The 16,830-nt window shown below is 46.0% G+C and overlaps 1 long non-coding RNA gene across 1 annotated transcript in view; it reads right to left on the bottom strand.

Moving 5' to 3' along the window:
- Positions 1-10,350: 10,350 nt before the first annotated feature.
- The window catches only part of LOC133054896 (uncharacterized), a 64,808-nt gene continuing 58,328 nt past the window's right edge, over positions 10,351-16,830 (bottom strand). Inside the window, exon 3 of the long non-coding RNA XR_009692530.1 lies at positions 10,351-10,892. This is a non-coding gene — a long non-coding RNA (uncharacterized LOC133054896). The remainder of the gene's footprint in view (positions 10,893-16,830) is intronic.

Genomic DNA, 16,830 nt, shown 5'->3' on the forward strand with positions numbered 1-16,830 from the left:
GGGCTCCAGTTTTCCACATACTCACCAACATTTGTTATTATCTGTCTCTTTGATGGTAACCATCCTAGTGGGTGTGAAATGGTATCTCATTATGAGCAATCTTGTTTTGAAGTTGCTTTTGCCTACCAAGCACTTTTGGTCACTTAGACTGCTTATGTTCATTTGAGGTGATTGATGGAGATTACAGGGGCTTGAGCTCTCAATCTTCCCTTTGGTCCTACTGCCAAGTCCAGGCTATATCAGGGGAGTGCCTGCAGGAGACGGATTAGGCCAAGGGGCTGCGGTCCTTTGGGGAGAGCCCTCTCTTCTCCCTGGTTGACCTCTTCCTCACCCCCATTTCCTGGACTGAGATAGGGCTGCTCATCTTTTTTGATCTTAGGCCACCTACTCCAAGTCAGAGAGTGGGTTTGAAGTGGCCTGATCAGCGGACAGGGAATCTGCCTGCAAGTGGAGGGCAGAAGATTTGAAAACGACAGGCGTGGCCTGGCATGGAAAATGACATCTGTGTCCAGACCAAGCATCACGAGGCACATGATTTGAGGCTGACTTCGCACTAACAATGTCTCAGGAAACATGTGTCAAAACTGGGAAATTCGACATAAAAATCCAGGTTTCTGGGTTGTTTTAAAAATCGACAAGCGGGGTCATGCTCTTGCCACCTTTCTATGTTGCAGTGGTTGCCCGAAGCTGAGCTCTGGCTGCCTCTGTATCCTGGCCCAGGTGCTGGGTTCCCACTGTCCCAACTGCTTCCGCTTGTGTCACAGTTGGCCACCTGCCTCATCCCTGAGGGTATTTATCGGTGCCCAACTTCCCTGAGGGACCTAATGGGGCAAACTTAGGCCATCGTGAGCAGCGAGACTGAATTTGGGTATTCGAGACCCTGGGATTCCAGCCATCCTCATGCCTTCTCCTCGTGAGCCTAAGCAAATCTCATGTGTGATGTGAGCATCTAACTTGTCATTCCTGCTTCTAAAGCAACTGTTACAGGCCAAGTAATGTTTTGTGAATTTTACATTGTTGTCATTCAGTTGCTCAGTCATGTCTGACTCTTTGCGACCCCCATGGACCTGCCAGGCTCTTCTGTCCATGGAATTTTCCAGGCAATGATACTGGAGTGGGCTGCCCTTTCCTTCTCCAGGGGATATTCCTGACCCAGGGATCGAACCCACGTCTCCTGAATCTCCTGCATTTCTTGCATTGGCAGGTGGATTCTTTACCACTGAGATGCCTATGAACTCATTTAATCTCCATGGTAACCCAAGAATGATCTCTGCTTATAGGCGGGAAAACTGAGGCTCAGACAGGGAAAAAAAAAGAACCCTCACAATCTATGAGTAGTTAGTGGCAGAACCAGGATTTAAAGGCAGAAGCCTCATTTTGTGAGCTTGCTCACAACAGAGTGTCTGGTCTTTGAGGGGGTCCCAGGGATGCTCTTACATCAGGATTCATCTGGCCTCACCAATGGCAGCTGACGTGGGACACAGCCAGGCGACAGTCTGGGCCAGATGCCTTCTCATGAGAGCCGAGAGTCGGAGTGTTTGAAGACAAGATAGCTGTGATTCTTTTCAGCTCTAACTTGTGGTGAGCCTCTGAAAACTGGTGAGAGAAGGGGAGAGGGAGAGGAAGGGTCACTTAGCAATTCGCCATGCCTGGAAGACTAGCCTGGACCTGATCGGTCACTCCTGACGGGTGTCCACTGCCCCTCACTACAGGGCACCATGGGCTGGGAGTCTGAAGTTGCTTTCCCATCTCTGACCAGGCTGGGGGCAGTGATCAGTGGAGTCCACAGCGCGCCAGACCCAGGAGGGTACTGTGGCCTCGTTTCCCGTCCTCCCGTCCCCAGGAGTAACACAGCAGGGGTTGGGGACACATGCCATTGTCCTCACACACACAGGGCCTCTTTGTTTCCTCCATACACAGAGAGGAGGCTGTAACAATGGCCTTGAATGGCACTTTGCTCTCCTTTCTCCGACGTTACACTTGTGTTTTTCAGTTCTGGAATCAGCTGAACAATTATTTCCTGCAGGGGGTTGTCAGCTTTTTATCTTTTCCGCCTGTTCCTCTGCCAGTCCTCAGGGCCCAGGGCAGTGGGAACCGAGTGGACGGTCAGGCCCAGGGATAGCTGGGCCGCATCGAAATGTCATCTTCTCGGGAGGCCGAAGGGCTGTGGTAACCTCCCCTGCCCTGGAGGAAGCGAGCAGACAGGTAACACAGAAGCGGCTGAGAGCTTCTGGCGTGGAATGGGGGCTGGAGGTGATGGCTGAGTGTCCAGCCCCAGGAGGGTGGGTTTCTGATTTCAAGACACCGTGCTGGCTTGAGAGCCACTGTCTGCTGGTAGGCAAAGAAGCCAAAGCGGCTGAGGTCAAGTTCTGCAGCACACTTCCTGTCAGACCCCCACTCAACGCCTCTGATGTCTCTGGGTGACCAGCAACTTCAGGGTCTCTGTGGGTTTGTTGAGAAGACTAGTTCTCTAATGATAGCTGCCATAATTAATCTCTTACTCTGTGTATTGCATATGTGTACATATATATGACTATAGGTATCTGACAGCATTGCTAGCAATTAGAGCAAACAGTTACAGCATGTGCTTTACATTCTTGCTTGATTCAGATCCAGGCAGTCTGGTTCTAGAATCTGTGCTTGCATCACCATGCCTCTTGTCTAATGTCCTTTACAGCAAACCAAGGTTATTGTAAGCTTTCACTTTGAGGGGCACCGACCTATAATACTAGCTAGATGGAACTATGTGTAATGCTAACTACTGTGTCGGGCAAGGTTCTAAATGTTTTGTATCTGCTTCCTTATTTATTCCATATAATAAACTCTATTTACTCCACATAAATTCCATGGGATGGGTACTTCTATCATCTCCATTGTATAGACAAGGAGATGGAAGTACAGAGGCATTAAGTATCTTGCCCAGGGTCACACAGTTGTCAGGTGGCAGGGTCAGGATTTGAACTCAGTTTCCTTTGGAGCCTTGTGTGAATCTGAAGCCTGCCTTACCCTTTGGCTGGATGGGAGCTAGTCTCCTTCTCTGGATCATGAGTTACGGAGGGTGGTGTTCTTATCCTGGCTTTGTAGAACATCAGCGTTTGAGTTGTCAGCTTCAGGAATGCAGAAGCTCTTCAGCGGTTTGCCTGTTGTTCCTTAGCTTTTGCCAAATTCAAGGAAGATGGAATTGCCCAATGGTGACAGGGAAGGAATTTGGATGATAATAATTGCTCAATGAATGCCATTGCTTACTTGGCCAGTAACAGGCTAAGTAAGATAACAGATATTAAATAAGCAGAACTTACCAGGTATATTCAGGAAGCCAGCTTTATTTGTGTCTGTTGCTGCCTTTAATTTTTGTGTGTGTATGTGCTGCCCCACTCTTTCCTTGCCATGGGATGAAAATTAGGGCAGCTCCCTGACTTTTTTTTTCTTTGATATTTTTTGCTGCTAGATGTTATGATGGGCCTTTCTATTTTTTTTTAAGTCTTTACTGCATTTGTTACAAAATTGTTTCTGTTTTATGTTCCGGTTTTTTGGCCAAGAGGCTTGTGGGATCTTAGATTCCAGACCAGGGATTGAACCCACACCACTTGCACAGGGAGATAAAGTCTGTTAACCACTGGACTATCAGGGAAGTCCACTGCCTCATTCTTCTGATTACCTTTCTAGTTCCAACACTGCTTCAGCTCAGTAGCTGATACTTCGGAGGTCTGTGCAATAACCTAGACCTCCAATATTGCATCCAAATGGAGACTAGTCTTCCTCCCCCACTGGCTGGGCCTGCTGGGTGTTAAACCTGCTTCTTTGTCTCTTCATACAATGTTGTGGATACTACAGAGAACACCCTCCTTCCTTAACTTTGGGGATTTCTAAACTGCCAATCCCTTGAGGCAGGTGCCTAAGACTCTTTCCTGAGTCCCCCAGCCTCCGAGCAGTCTGTCTTAGTCAGCGAGAGATGCCAAAACAAATAGCCCAGACTAGGTGGCTTAAACAACAGAAATGTATTTCCTCACAAATACATTCTGGGGGCTGGGGGGTGGAAATCAAGGTGTACGCAGGGCTTGTTTCTCCTGAGGCTCTCTCTGTGGCTTACAGACGGCATCTTCTCGCCGTGTCCTCACGTGGTCTTTTCTCTGTGTATGTGCACCCTGCTATCTCTGTGTGTGTCCAAATCCCTCTTGTAAAGACTGGACTGGGGCCCATGCTACATGCCTCTTTTTGACTTAATCATCACTTTAAGCCCCATCAGCAAATAAAGTTATGTTTCAAGGTTGGGCACAGGGCTTCAACATATAAATTTGGGGGTGCATAATTCAGCCATATCAGTTGTTCTCAGCTTCTTTCTCCACTCTTCCTGGTGATTGTCTGAAAAGGATCTATACAAGGACTTCCCTGGTGGTCCAGTGGTTGAGACTCTGGGGGTCCGGGTTCTGGCATGTTGATGCAGGAAGAGGTGGGACACGGAGGTTTTTCTTACAAAAAATTCCTACCAAGGAGGGCTGAGTGCTGGGGTGAGGGGAGCAAAGGGACACATTCCATTCCTCTTAGAGTTGCATCTCAAGGAAAAGAGCAATTCAAACGCAATCTTGCAGAAAGACAGAAAAGGAAATTGCGGGGGGGGGGGGTGGTTGGGGAAGTTTGGATACAGATCAAGTATTCAGTTATTAGAGAATGACTCATTTTTTGTAGGTGCTATTAGGGTGTTATAGTTTAGATTGGAAAATAACCCTTAACTTTTATTTTTTCTTTTTTGGAGATGCAAGCTGAAATGTTTTGAGTTGAAAGGTCACACTGCCTGTAATGTGCTTGGAAACAGGAGACCTGGGCTCGATCCCTGGGTTGGGAAGATCCCTTGGAGGAGGGCATGGCAACCCATTCCAATATTCTTGCCTGGAAAATCCCATGGACAGAGGAGCCTGGTGGTCTGCAATCCATGAGGTCAAAAAAGAGTCAGACACAACTGAGCAACTAAACACCACCACCACCTGCATACGCGCACACACACACACACACACACACACACACACACACACACACATATTTAGAGACAAAGCAAATATGGGGAAACGTTATCAATAGTTGGGAGTATATGAGAGTTCACTGTAGTATGGTACTGTTCTTTTGGGTTTGACTTTTCATAATAAAAATTTTAAAATACAGTGTAGCAAGGGCATTAATGGGAAGTAAGATATAGTTGAAACATAAAGAAGTGCTCCTACTTGGATCTGATAGGTGAGAGAAGCTTCCCAAAGAAAACATCATCTAAGACCTGAGAGATGCGTGGTCCGTAGGCAGGGGGTTGGGGAAGAACTGATAGGAGAAGGCTCCAGGCAGAGGTAATGGCATGGTAGTCTGTTTTGTGCATGAAGGCCTGGTAATCTGTTTTGCTAGAGGAACAAAAGGACATTGAATGTGAGTATAGAGTGAGAAGCAGAGAGTCACCAAGAGGTGAGACAGGAAAGGTAAGCTGGTCCTGTAGAGTTGCAGGCTGGGTAGGAGGGCTAGAATTTTGTCCTGATCTGGGTGTAAGCAAGGAGGTTGTGTTTCAGAAAGATGTCACTAATGAGTATTGAGCCATTATCATCTGGCAGCCACTTAAGTTCTAAGCACTTGATCTAGATTAGTTCACTTAATCCTCACTGTGCCTTTCCCAGGAGCCTACAAAATTAGCCTCTCTATTTTAGAGATGAGGCAAACAGGCATGGCCAGGTTCGGTAACCTGCCCAAGGTCACAGATATGGAGGAGCCTGGAGGAGCAAGGATCTGATGGCTGCTGCTGCTGCTAAGTCACTTCAGTCGTGTCCGACTCTGTGCAAACCCATAGACGGCATCCCACCAGGCTCCCCCGTCCCTGGGATTCTCCAGAGAGCAGGTATTCTTTCCCTCCTGAGTTTTGTTGGGACTCACCAGCTCACTATTAGTGGTGAATATAATTGCTGCTGACCGTGACATCCTTTGTTTACTGAGATGGCAGGAAATACTTCATTTCTCAAGGAAGAGTCCAAGATGGTGGCCAGACCCTACCCCACTGCCCGCTCTTGGCCTGAGTATGGCACATAGTCAGAGAACGTCCCATGGTCAGAGAAGAGATGTCCTCCTCATAATAAATGGAGAGGGTGTCAGTAAATCCCTAATGTCTCCATCTGTGCGGAGCAACCTGCTGTACATCCGCTCATGTTTCTCTTGCCCCGGCCTCTGCTCTTGTGGTTGTTCAGCTGCTAAGTCATGTCCGGCTCTTTGCAACCCCATGGACTGCAGCACGCGAGGCTTCCCTGTCCTTCACCATCTTCCTGAGTTTGCTCAAACTCATGTTCATTGTGTCGATGAGGCCATTTAACCACCTCATCCTCTGTCGCCCCCTTCTCTTCCTGCCCTCAGTCTTTCCCAGCATCAGGGTCTTTTACAATGAGTCAGCTCTTTGAATCAGGTAGCCAAGGTATTGGAGCTTCAGCTTCAGTCCTTCCAATGAATACTCAGGGTTGGTTTCCTTTAGGATGGATTGGTTTGATCTCCTTGCAGTCCAAGGGACTCTCAAGAGTCTTCTCCAGTACCACAATTTGAAAGCATCCGGCCCCTGCTAACCATCATTTTTGGTGCAACTTGACATTTTCACTGTTTGAATTTTGTCACCTGTAAATGTTGCAATCTGTAGGTCAGCCCTGTACCCTAGGTATACCAGAACAGGCCACAGCCCCTGGTCCCTTTCCTAACCGGCTCCCAACTGCAAATGTCTCTTAATTGTCTTCCAAGGCAGTTACCCTTGCATAATGTGATGTGAACACCTGTGCTGTTTTACCAGCAGCCCTTAATCTTTGGGCCTCCTCAGAGGGCTCATCAGGGATGACAAATTAAGCAAATATTGAAAAACAATAGAAAGGAAAATATTTGGCTGTGTCCTTCTAATGCTTATTGATCTTCTCAGGCATGAAAACAAGATTCATTGCTGGCATCCTGACACTGGATTCCTGTTAACTGAAAGAACAACTTATTGATCAGACTGGGATACCCAGCAGGGCTGGAGCCAGCCTGTCTCCCCTGCAGGTGATCAGCCCCAGAGATGGAGCCCCGCTGGGAGGGAGCTGTATGCACTTGAAGTGGGGGGTGATGCCAGGAAGGTCCTCATGTGTCTCAGGAAGACACTGAGGCTGTGTATCATTTCCATACCAATTCTCTTGGGGGCCTTGTTTTTCTCTTGCTAATGGCCCCAAGAATTCCAGGTGTTTTTTTTTTTTTAATTTTTAAGCCATCCAAACAGTTTTTATTCATTAATATTAATAAATACAGCAGCTTCATTAGACATGTCCATTTTCCTCTTTGACCTAAATGTGGAGTATTAGGAGAGCCTTTGGCATGTCAAGTTACAGGAAGCAGAGATCATCCCTGCATTGCTGCCTGTATTTATCCAGGTTATTTTTGTGTGTCAAAAATGATACAACTTACATGGATTCACTCACAGAGGACATGGCTCTGCAGAATGAAGCCTGAGCTCTTCTGTATATATTCCTGTTTTCCAATCCTCTCTCCGAAGGAATTGCCCATTTAACAGCAAATATTTATTTTGCTCCTACTGTGTGCTACACGTCCAGTTCTGGGTATCGGTGATACGTGTGCCTGCTCAGTTGCTAAGTCGTGTCCAACTCTTTTGTGACCCTCTGGACTATAGCCCGCCAGGCTCCTCTGTCCATGGGATTTCCCAGGCAAGAATACTGGAGTAGGTTGCCATTTCCTCCCCCAATGGTTCTTCCCAACCCAAAGATTGAACCTGCATCCCCTGTGTCTCCTGCATTGCAGGCGAATTCTTTACCACTGAGATCAGTCCTAGGTGTTCATTGGAAGGACTGATGCTGAAGCTAAAACTCCAGTACTTTGGCCACCTCCTGCGAAGAGTTGACTCATTGGAAAAGACACTGATGCTGGGAGAGACTGGGGGCAGGAGGAGAAGGGGACGACAGAGAATGGGATGGTTGGATGGCATCACTGACTCGATGGACTTGGGTTTGAGTAGACTCCGTGAGTTGGTGATGGACAGGGTGGCTTGGCGTGCTGCGATTCATGGGGTTGCAAAGAGTTGGACACGACTGAGCAACTGAACTGAACTGAACTGAACTGAAGTGAACTGAACTGAGCCATCAGGGAAGCCTGTTGGTGATATTGTAGCACATAAAATGAAAAGATCCGTGGCCTCCTTGAGCTTGCTTTCTAATGAGTTTAGTGTATAACCTTCTAATCTATAGCTATATCATGTATATCCATAACCGTATCAATGACTCTATCTGTAGGTTCATTTTGTACACATGATCCTGTGACTGGCTTTTTCACTAACAATGTGCCTTGGAGTTCATTTCATGTACACATAAATGGGCCTTCCTCATTCTTCGAAAACTGGAGAATGGTCTTCTGTAGGGATAAACCCCTACTGGTGTTCTGATTTTTTTTTTTCACAGTACTGCAGCAAGCTGTCTTCTGCATATACTGTTGTGTTCACAAGAGTCTGTACACTTACTAAGTAACCAGGGGTACTTAATTAACCTCTCTGTGACTCAGTTTCTTCACGTATGAAATAAACATAATAATTTACCTCCCTCTACTCATCAAGGAAACGCAAAATAACCACAATGAGATGCCACTTCACATCCACTCCGATGTCTGTAATCAAAAAGACAGATAATAAGTATTGGTTGGCAAGGATACAAAGAAATTGGAACCCTTGTGCACTGCTGGTGGGAATGTAAAATGATGCAGCCACCTTAGAAAAACGTTTGGCAGCTCCTCAAAAGGTTGAACATAGAATTGCTATATGATTCAACAGTTCTACTCCGATGTATATACCTGGGATAAATGAAGACACAAGTTCACACAAAAACTTGTACATAAATGTTGACAGCAGCATTATTCATATTAGTAAAAAGGTAGAAACAGCCCCAATGCCCATCAGCTGATAAGCGGATAACAGAATACCATGTAACTATACAATGGAATATTATTTGGCATTAACAAGATGTAAGTTCTGATACAAGCTGTAGCTTGTAGCTGAATCTTGAAAATATTATGCTAACTGAAAGAAGCCAATTACAAAAGACCACATATTATATGATTTCATTTCTATGAAATGTCCAGAATAGACAAATCCATAGACACAGAAAGGAGATTGGTGGTTGCCAGGGGTTAAGGGGTTGCAGAAAAGAGGAATGACTACCAAGGAGGCTTTCTTTTAAAGATGATTAAAATGTTCATGGATTTGAGCAAACTCCAGGAGACAGTGGAGGACAGAGAAGCCTGGTGTGCTGCAGTCCATGGGGTCACAAAGAGTTGTATATGACCTAGCAACTGAACAATAACAACAAAATATTCTAAAATTGTGGTGATGGTTACACAACTTGATAAATATGCTAAAAAAACATTAATTGTACACAAATTGTATGGTATGTGAAATGTATCTCAATTGAGCTGTTATAAAAAATGTAATATCTCCCTCATGGGTAGTGAGGATAAACTGAGACAAGTACAAAAATGTGGAGAACAGTACCTGGCATTCTGCAAGCTCTATCCAATAATCCACACCTCTTGCTGTTGTTCTAGAGATCGGATTCTAAAGGCAAAATTGTTGAGCCAAACTTCAGTTCAATCACTCAATCATGTCTGACTCTTTGTGACCCCATGGACTGCAGCATGCTAGGATTCCCAGTCCATCACCAACTCCTAGAGCTTGCTCTAACTCATGACCATTGAGTCGGTGATGCCATCCAACCCTCTCATCCTCTGTCGTCCCCTTCTCATCCAGCCTTCAATCTTTCCCAGCATCAGGGTCTTTTCCAGTGAATCAGTTCTTCGCATCAGGTGGCCAAAGTATTGAAGCTTTAGTTTCAGCATCAGTCCTTTCAGTGAATATTCAGGGTTGATTTCCTTTAAGATTGACTGGTTTGATCTCCTTGCTGTCCAAGGGACTGTCAAGAGGAACCAAAGTGTTGGTGCATTAAAATATACATATTTTTTAAATTTCCAAAGACTCTACAAAATTTCCCTCCAAAAGGTCATCACCAATTCACCCTCAGAAGTAGCATACAAGGATGCTTATTTTTTCTCTCTTTTCAAAGATGCCCCAACTAAGAAGTTTGGAAGAACATGTACATGGTATTCAGAGTGCTTTCCTTTGGGTGTTGGGATTGTAAGTAAATTTTCTTTTTGTTTTCTCATATTGCTTATCTGCATTTTTTCATATTAAAAAATCATGTGTTAATTATGTAATGTTTAAAAAATAAGACATAAACACATCCCCCTTGTACTCTTCACCATGGGGCTTTTACACCTCACAGGCTTCAGAGATTAGGGTAGGAAACCTTATACTTCTCAGTCCATTATAAAAACAGGTTTTGGGGAGCGGTTTTTAGTAACTTTCTAGAAGGAACAGCCAGAGGACGACAACTATAAACAGAGAAGTACATAAGTTATGACTCTCAGCCCAGGCCTGCACTTTCTTGCTTGATGGTGCCCCAAAGCCCTATAATAAAAATCATGCCTGGGAGTCATTTGCATCCTTACGAGACACCAGACACTGCAAATTTTCAAATGCTTCATTCTTATTGTCGTTTAATCCTGGCAATAGGTTCTGGTGCAAAAACGGAGTTCGAGAAATTCAGTGACTTGCCCAAGGACACAGTGGTAGTCAGTGACTGGGTAGAGACTGCTGAAGCTGGCTTAGCTGTGAGTCAAGAGTCAGGAACCAGGATCTTTCATGACCTCACTGAAAAGCAAGGTCGCAGTTAAGACAAGCTTCAGGCGAGGTTGATTCAGCAGTTCAATGATATCCTCAGGACGTTTGTTCTTTCCATCTCTCTGCTCTGCCATCTTTCAGTTGTTTTCATCTTTGGGAAGTTAGAGGACTCTAGCAGTGACATCTAGACATAACAAAGTTCAGAAAAAGAAGAAAGGGTTGGTTTCTTTCTAGGGCTTTCTCCTTACAATGATGGAATATTTTCCCTCCAGCAAACTCTTCCCGTAGCCACGGTTGTTTATCTCATCAGCCCCTTCTAGGTCACTTACCTATTCTTGAACCAGTCACTGGCAAAGGGAACAGAACTAGTCCCTGCCAATTCAGCTGAGGTTTGTGTTGGAGGTGGGTCATTGTTCCCTGAGGAGGGCAGTTCCATGAACAAAATGAGGATTCTTCTTGGGAGACAGAAGGGGAAATGGAAGTTGAGGAGTTGGGTGGGGAAGACAATTAGTATCCAGCATAAGAAGAGATTCAAATGTGTGTTGTCAAACTCAGGAGTAGCTATTCCTGGCCACTGCACTATTCTGTATCTTGGCCAGGACCTTTATTGCTAGACATTGATTACTGAGGGTGAAGCATATAAACCACCCACATCTGCCTCTTCCCTCTCTTCAGGTCCCATCCTTTCTAAAGGGAAGTTTGAAAGCTTGATTTAGGGCAGATCATGAGAAGTAGAATGGTAGGTTTTTAAACTATCCCAGATCAACTAGATACTTTCCATCTTGGGGATCTCTAATCTGGGAGAATGCCATTTCACATCCCCGGGGATCTCTCAAGAAAGGTCCCTTTGAGATTGTTGCCTCTTGGCAGCTTATAGAACTGACTTGAGTGATAGGACAGTATCAGTTTGTAGATTCAGAGGCTTTGGGAAGATGTACTTGACCTCCCTCCCTCCCTGGAAATCACACTTGTAGCTGATGTGATCGATTGAAGTGTTATTCAGCAGAGCTTCACTCATCTCCCTTGCAATCTGGGACCTTATATGCTTTTTACACTACTGACTGTGGCCTTGGCCATTGACCTGCTTCAACGAATGGAATGTGAGTGTCTGTGACTCCAGCAGAGCCTTTAAATAATGCTTACATTGTGTGGCTTCCCTTGTAACCACCATAAGAAGAGCATGCCTTGGGTAGCCAGTGCCCTTTGTCTCTGGATCCCAGGATTAGTCATATGGAACAGACCCAAACCCAGACTGAAGTAGCATCACCATAGCCAATCTGCAGACCCGTGAATAAGAAAAATAAACGCTTGATTTCATAAGTCACCAGTTTTTGTTTTGCAGCAGTGTTGCAGGAATAGGAGACTCCCGCAGACGATATTTTCAAGTATTGCCCAAAGGGTGTGGACGGTGTGAGGGGCTTGTAGGACAAGATATGAGACCAAGTCCCGTCAGAGCAGCCCCTGGAACAGCATGTGTTAAATATAGCTCAGGGAGGGGATGAACTGGAGAGGTTTTGGGGAATTTCTTGAAACAGCCCAAATTCTAAGAACTTTTTTATGAAGCGTTCTGTGACCCATTCTCACTGAAACACTCTTCATGGCCAAGAAATTGCCACACCAAGTATTTCATCATCAGTGCTCAAATGTAGTAGAATGTAAGGGAAAGAGCACTGGGCATTAATTCCTGAGCCCTTCCAGTCTGCCTTGCATATGGGCAGAATGGCCACTGGTAGCTGGAGAAAGCTCTTAGGCAAAGAGATGCAGATGCTAGTCATTGAAAGTCAGGCCACTGTACCCTGAAATGGTACCTAAGAGAATGTGGGCAGGGAACCAACAGCATCAGCTACAGGTGGGAGGAGGGAGGAGGTAGAATGCAGTGACCGAGTTTAGAAAAGGTGAGGGTGTTAGGACAAACCGAAAGGCAAGCAGATTGTCCTAATTCTCGTTATTTTAGTGCTGGTCCCATTCTAAGGTGTGACTGCTGTTTTTAGTAAAGATCTGAAAGGGATAAGAGAAGAAACACGTATCATTTCTTGGTGACAAATCCAGCACTGATGTGACATTTTCACAAATGCAGGCACGCTTATCTGGCTTGGATGGGGTGGTCGGGGGGCTGCGCTGGGAAAGTGAATGTCTTCATGGAGAGGACAATTGCTCAGCCCCTGATGGGCCCAGCCAGAGAGGCAAAGGAAAGACCTCCAGGCTTGGACTCCTCCTGAGTTGGTAGGCTAGACTGGGCTGAGTTTTACATTATCTCAATAACCATCCCCCACCAATTATAGCTAAAAACTGCTTTATGTATAGATCGCATAATTCAAGATGTCAGATTTTTTCTGAGCTGAAGGGAAATGGAATTTTTTAAAATTATTTTTGGCTGCGCTGAGTCTTCATTGCTATGAGTGGGCTTTCTCTAGTTGCCGTGAACAGGCTTCTCATTGTGATGGCTTCTCTTATTGAGAAGCGTGGGCTCCAGAGCTCAGGCTTCAGTAGTTGTGGCACACGGGTTAATTGCTACACAACACGTGGGATCTTCCGGGACTGACTGGGGATCAAACCCATGTCCCCTGCACTGGCAGGCAGAGTCTTAACCCCTGGATGACCAGGAAAGTCTGGAAATGGAATATTTGGGAAAAGGTGGACATGGCAGTCTCTCCTGGCATAGAAAGATCTTCTCAGAGTGGAGCTTTTCCTGAGTACATTTTGATTCTTTGCTTTGATACTCTGTAGTGGTGGTTCTTTGAAATTTGGAGATGTCCATCATCCTCCTTATTTTTCATGGAGTTCTAAAGAACTGAGATCTAGACACAAAGAGTCAAAGTGTCCATCTATGAACAGAAAAATAGAGAACATCAGAATGTCTTTTAATAGGAGGAAACTCAAGTAAGTATGACACATCTGTAAATGGAATAGTATGCAGCTATAGAAGAGAATGAAGATGCTCTCTCTGAGTATTCACAGGGCTAGAGCACCAAGAAAATGAGCAGGAGTGAGAAGGATTAATAACTACTAAGTTTGTAATGTGTTACATATGTATGTGCAAATTTAGAAGGAAACACAAGAAAATGCAAATCAGTAGAATTAGGGGATGGGTGGGTAGGACCTGGGTGGGGGGACACATTTCACTGAATATTGAAACATGTACATAAATTTATACCTGTATATGTCTAGAGATAAATACAGTAGTCATTATGGATGTGAGAGTTGGACTCTCTCACACTGAGAATTGGTGCTTTTGAACTGTGGTACTGGAGAAGACTCTTGAGAGTCCCTTGGACTGCAAGGAGATCAAACCAGTCAATCCTATAGGAAATCAGTTCTAATTATTCATCGGAAGGACTGATGCTGAAACTGAAACTCCAATACTTTGGCCACCTAATGAGAACTGACTCATTGGAAAAGACCCTGATGCTGGGAAAGACTGAAGGCAGGAGGAGAAGAGGACAACAGAGGAGGAGATGGCTGGATGGCATCACTGACTCAATGGACATGAGTTTGAGCAAACTCTGGGAGTTGGTGATGGCCAGGGAAGCCTGGTGTGCTGTAGTCCATGGGGTCGCAAAGAGTTGGACATGACTGAGCAACTGAACCGAACTGTGAACTGAACTGATATCTAGAGATCTGGAGAATGACTCAGAGAGGGGAAGACATAGTTGCTTTGCCCCTCATCATAAGTCATCTGATTGCTCCTTCTCATCACTTTGGGAAAGGGAGAAGGAAAAGGGCAGGCGGGGCAATATGAGAAGGGACAAATGAAGAATGTTCGGGGTGGGTGCTCTGCCTGCAGTGGAGAACACCTCCATCTGCTGATTCTCCCATTGACATGCTCCCTACATTTCAATCCACTGGATGTGTCGGATACCGAGTGCATGTGTGCTAAGTCACTCAGTCAAGTCCAATTCTTTGAGTCCCTATGGACTATAGCCCCCCAGGCTCCTCTGTCCATGGGATTCTCCAGGCAGGAATACTGCAGTGGGTTGCCACGCGCTCCTCCAGGTGATCTTCCCAACCCAGGGATCGAACCCACGTCTCTTAAGTCACTTGCATTGGTCACACCTGGAAAGCCCCTTGACACAGATTAGGTACTCTGAAAAATGACTGCTAGGGTCAAGCCAGCCAGAGTGCTGCAGAATCTGTTGGCACAGCTCTATATGATCACCTACTTGGGAGTTAATATAGGGTCATGGTTAGGAGCATGGGCTCCAACATCAGAATATACCCATGCTCAAGTCTTGGTGCTGCTAGATACTTGGGCTTGAGTACCTAAGTCCTCCCTCGATCCTGCCCTCCCTCATTAAACAGGAATAACACAAGCAGCGCCCTCACTGTTAGGAAGCCTCACACACAGGGTGCAGGGGACAGTGCCTGGCCCTTTGGTGGTGGTAGTGCTGGTGTGTGCGCCCCAAGTGGTGTCTGACTCTTTGTGACCCCCTGGACTGTAGCCCACCAGGCTCCTCTGTCTGTGGGATTTCCCAGGCAAGAATACTGGAGTGGGTTGCCATTTCCTCTTCCAGGGGATTTTCCCGACCCAGGGATCAAAGTCTGCTCCATTGGCAGGCGGATTCTTTACCTCTGAGCCACCTGGGAAGCCCTCCTGGCCCATTACAGATGCTCAATTGCTTTGGGAGTTTATTTTTACCAGTGCAGTCATTTTGTGTGTGTGTGTGTGTGTGTGTGTGTGTGTGTGTGTGTGTGGCCAGGAGCGCAGATCCTGACTCTGTATAGAATACAGAACGAAGTCTAAGGTTTCTTGCGTGGTCAGGACAGCCCACCCCTTCCTGACCTCACTGGCTGATACTGCAGCTGCGTTTCCATCCAACCTCCGAGGCACTCTCCGGAGGAGCCTCTCTACTGGCAGATGTGCCCTCTAGGATTCCAGAGGCAGCTCCAGATGCTGGCATGCAGCTGTGCTCACAGAACACTCTATCAGTATTTATTCCCTGCATAATTGCTAAGTAAATGGCTTAATGTTACTGTGAAAATGACTCTAAAACTTAATGGTTCCCCTTAAAAGGAGAACCCTCCTCCCACTTCTCAGCTGCACCAGATAATTCATCCTCCGTCTTCTTTCAGTCTCAGGGAAAGAAACAAAGGCGCCCCGGTTCACCCCAATGAGACACTCACGTGGCGTCTCGTCTGTGGTGATCTAGTCTTGATGGGGGAGGCATGGGAGAAAAAGTAAAGCCAGGGTAGGCCGTGATGTTGGGGATTTCCCACTCTTAAGATTGTTACGTTTTTAAGATCCGATTTTTGAGACAGAAGTTTTAAGCCACACCAGTGTTTAGGAGTTAAGTGTGCTTCGGGTTTCAGAAACATTGAATACATCAGAAATGGTTTTGTGCTGGTCCCCGGGTTCTGGTGAGAGACACGTTTGCGTTGCTGTGTGGCTGCAGGCTCTCTGCCTCCTTTTGAAGCAGCAGGTGAGCCAAGGGCAGACAAGTCCGCCCTGCAGGTGTAATCAGACGCAGAAGACTGTGCTCAGTGCGGGGAGGAGCCTGGGCTCTGGACACCTGGCTTGCGAGTCTCATCCCATCCCTAGGGTCTTTTTTTTTTTTTTTTTTAATGAACACCTCAGAATAGGGGCCCAGCAACAGCCAAGCATCGGTGACCTTACCCTCACTGCCCGTTAAATCCACCTGAGGAAGAATACGAGCTGGAGTCTGGATACTGTCAACTCAGGAACCAGATTTCGGAGGCTAGAGGGCCCTGCTGAGTTCTCTAGGCACTGTACTCCAGGCAGCATGCTCTGGGGGGTTTAGTATTTGTTCAGATCCTGGGCTCTGAAGCTGGAGTGTCTTGAGTTCAAGTCCCAGCCATGTTTCTTCCTAGCTGCTGTGTGATGAGGACCCAGTTGCTTAACTTCTCTATGCCTCAATTTCTCTTCTGTAATTGTGAGGGGTGAATGGGTTATCCCACTCCAGTACTCTTTCCTAGAAAATTCCATGGATGGCGGAGCCTGGTAGGCTACAGTCCATGAGGTCGCAAAGAGTCAGACATGACTGAGCAACATCAATTTCTTTCTTTCTTTCTTTTTCATTTATTTTTATTAGTTGGAGGCTAATTACTTTACAATATTGTAGTGGTTTTTGTCATACATTGACATGAATCAGCCATGGATTTACATG

This window comes from Dama dama, chromosome 1 (genome assembly GCF_033118175.1).
Source record: "Dama dama isolate Ldn47 chromosome 1, ASM3311817v1, whole genome shotgun sequence".
Taxonomy (NCBI): domain Eukaryota; kingdom Metazoa; phylum Chordata; class Mammalia; order Artiodactyla; family Cervidae; genus Dama; species Dama dama.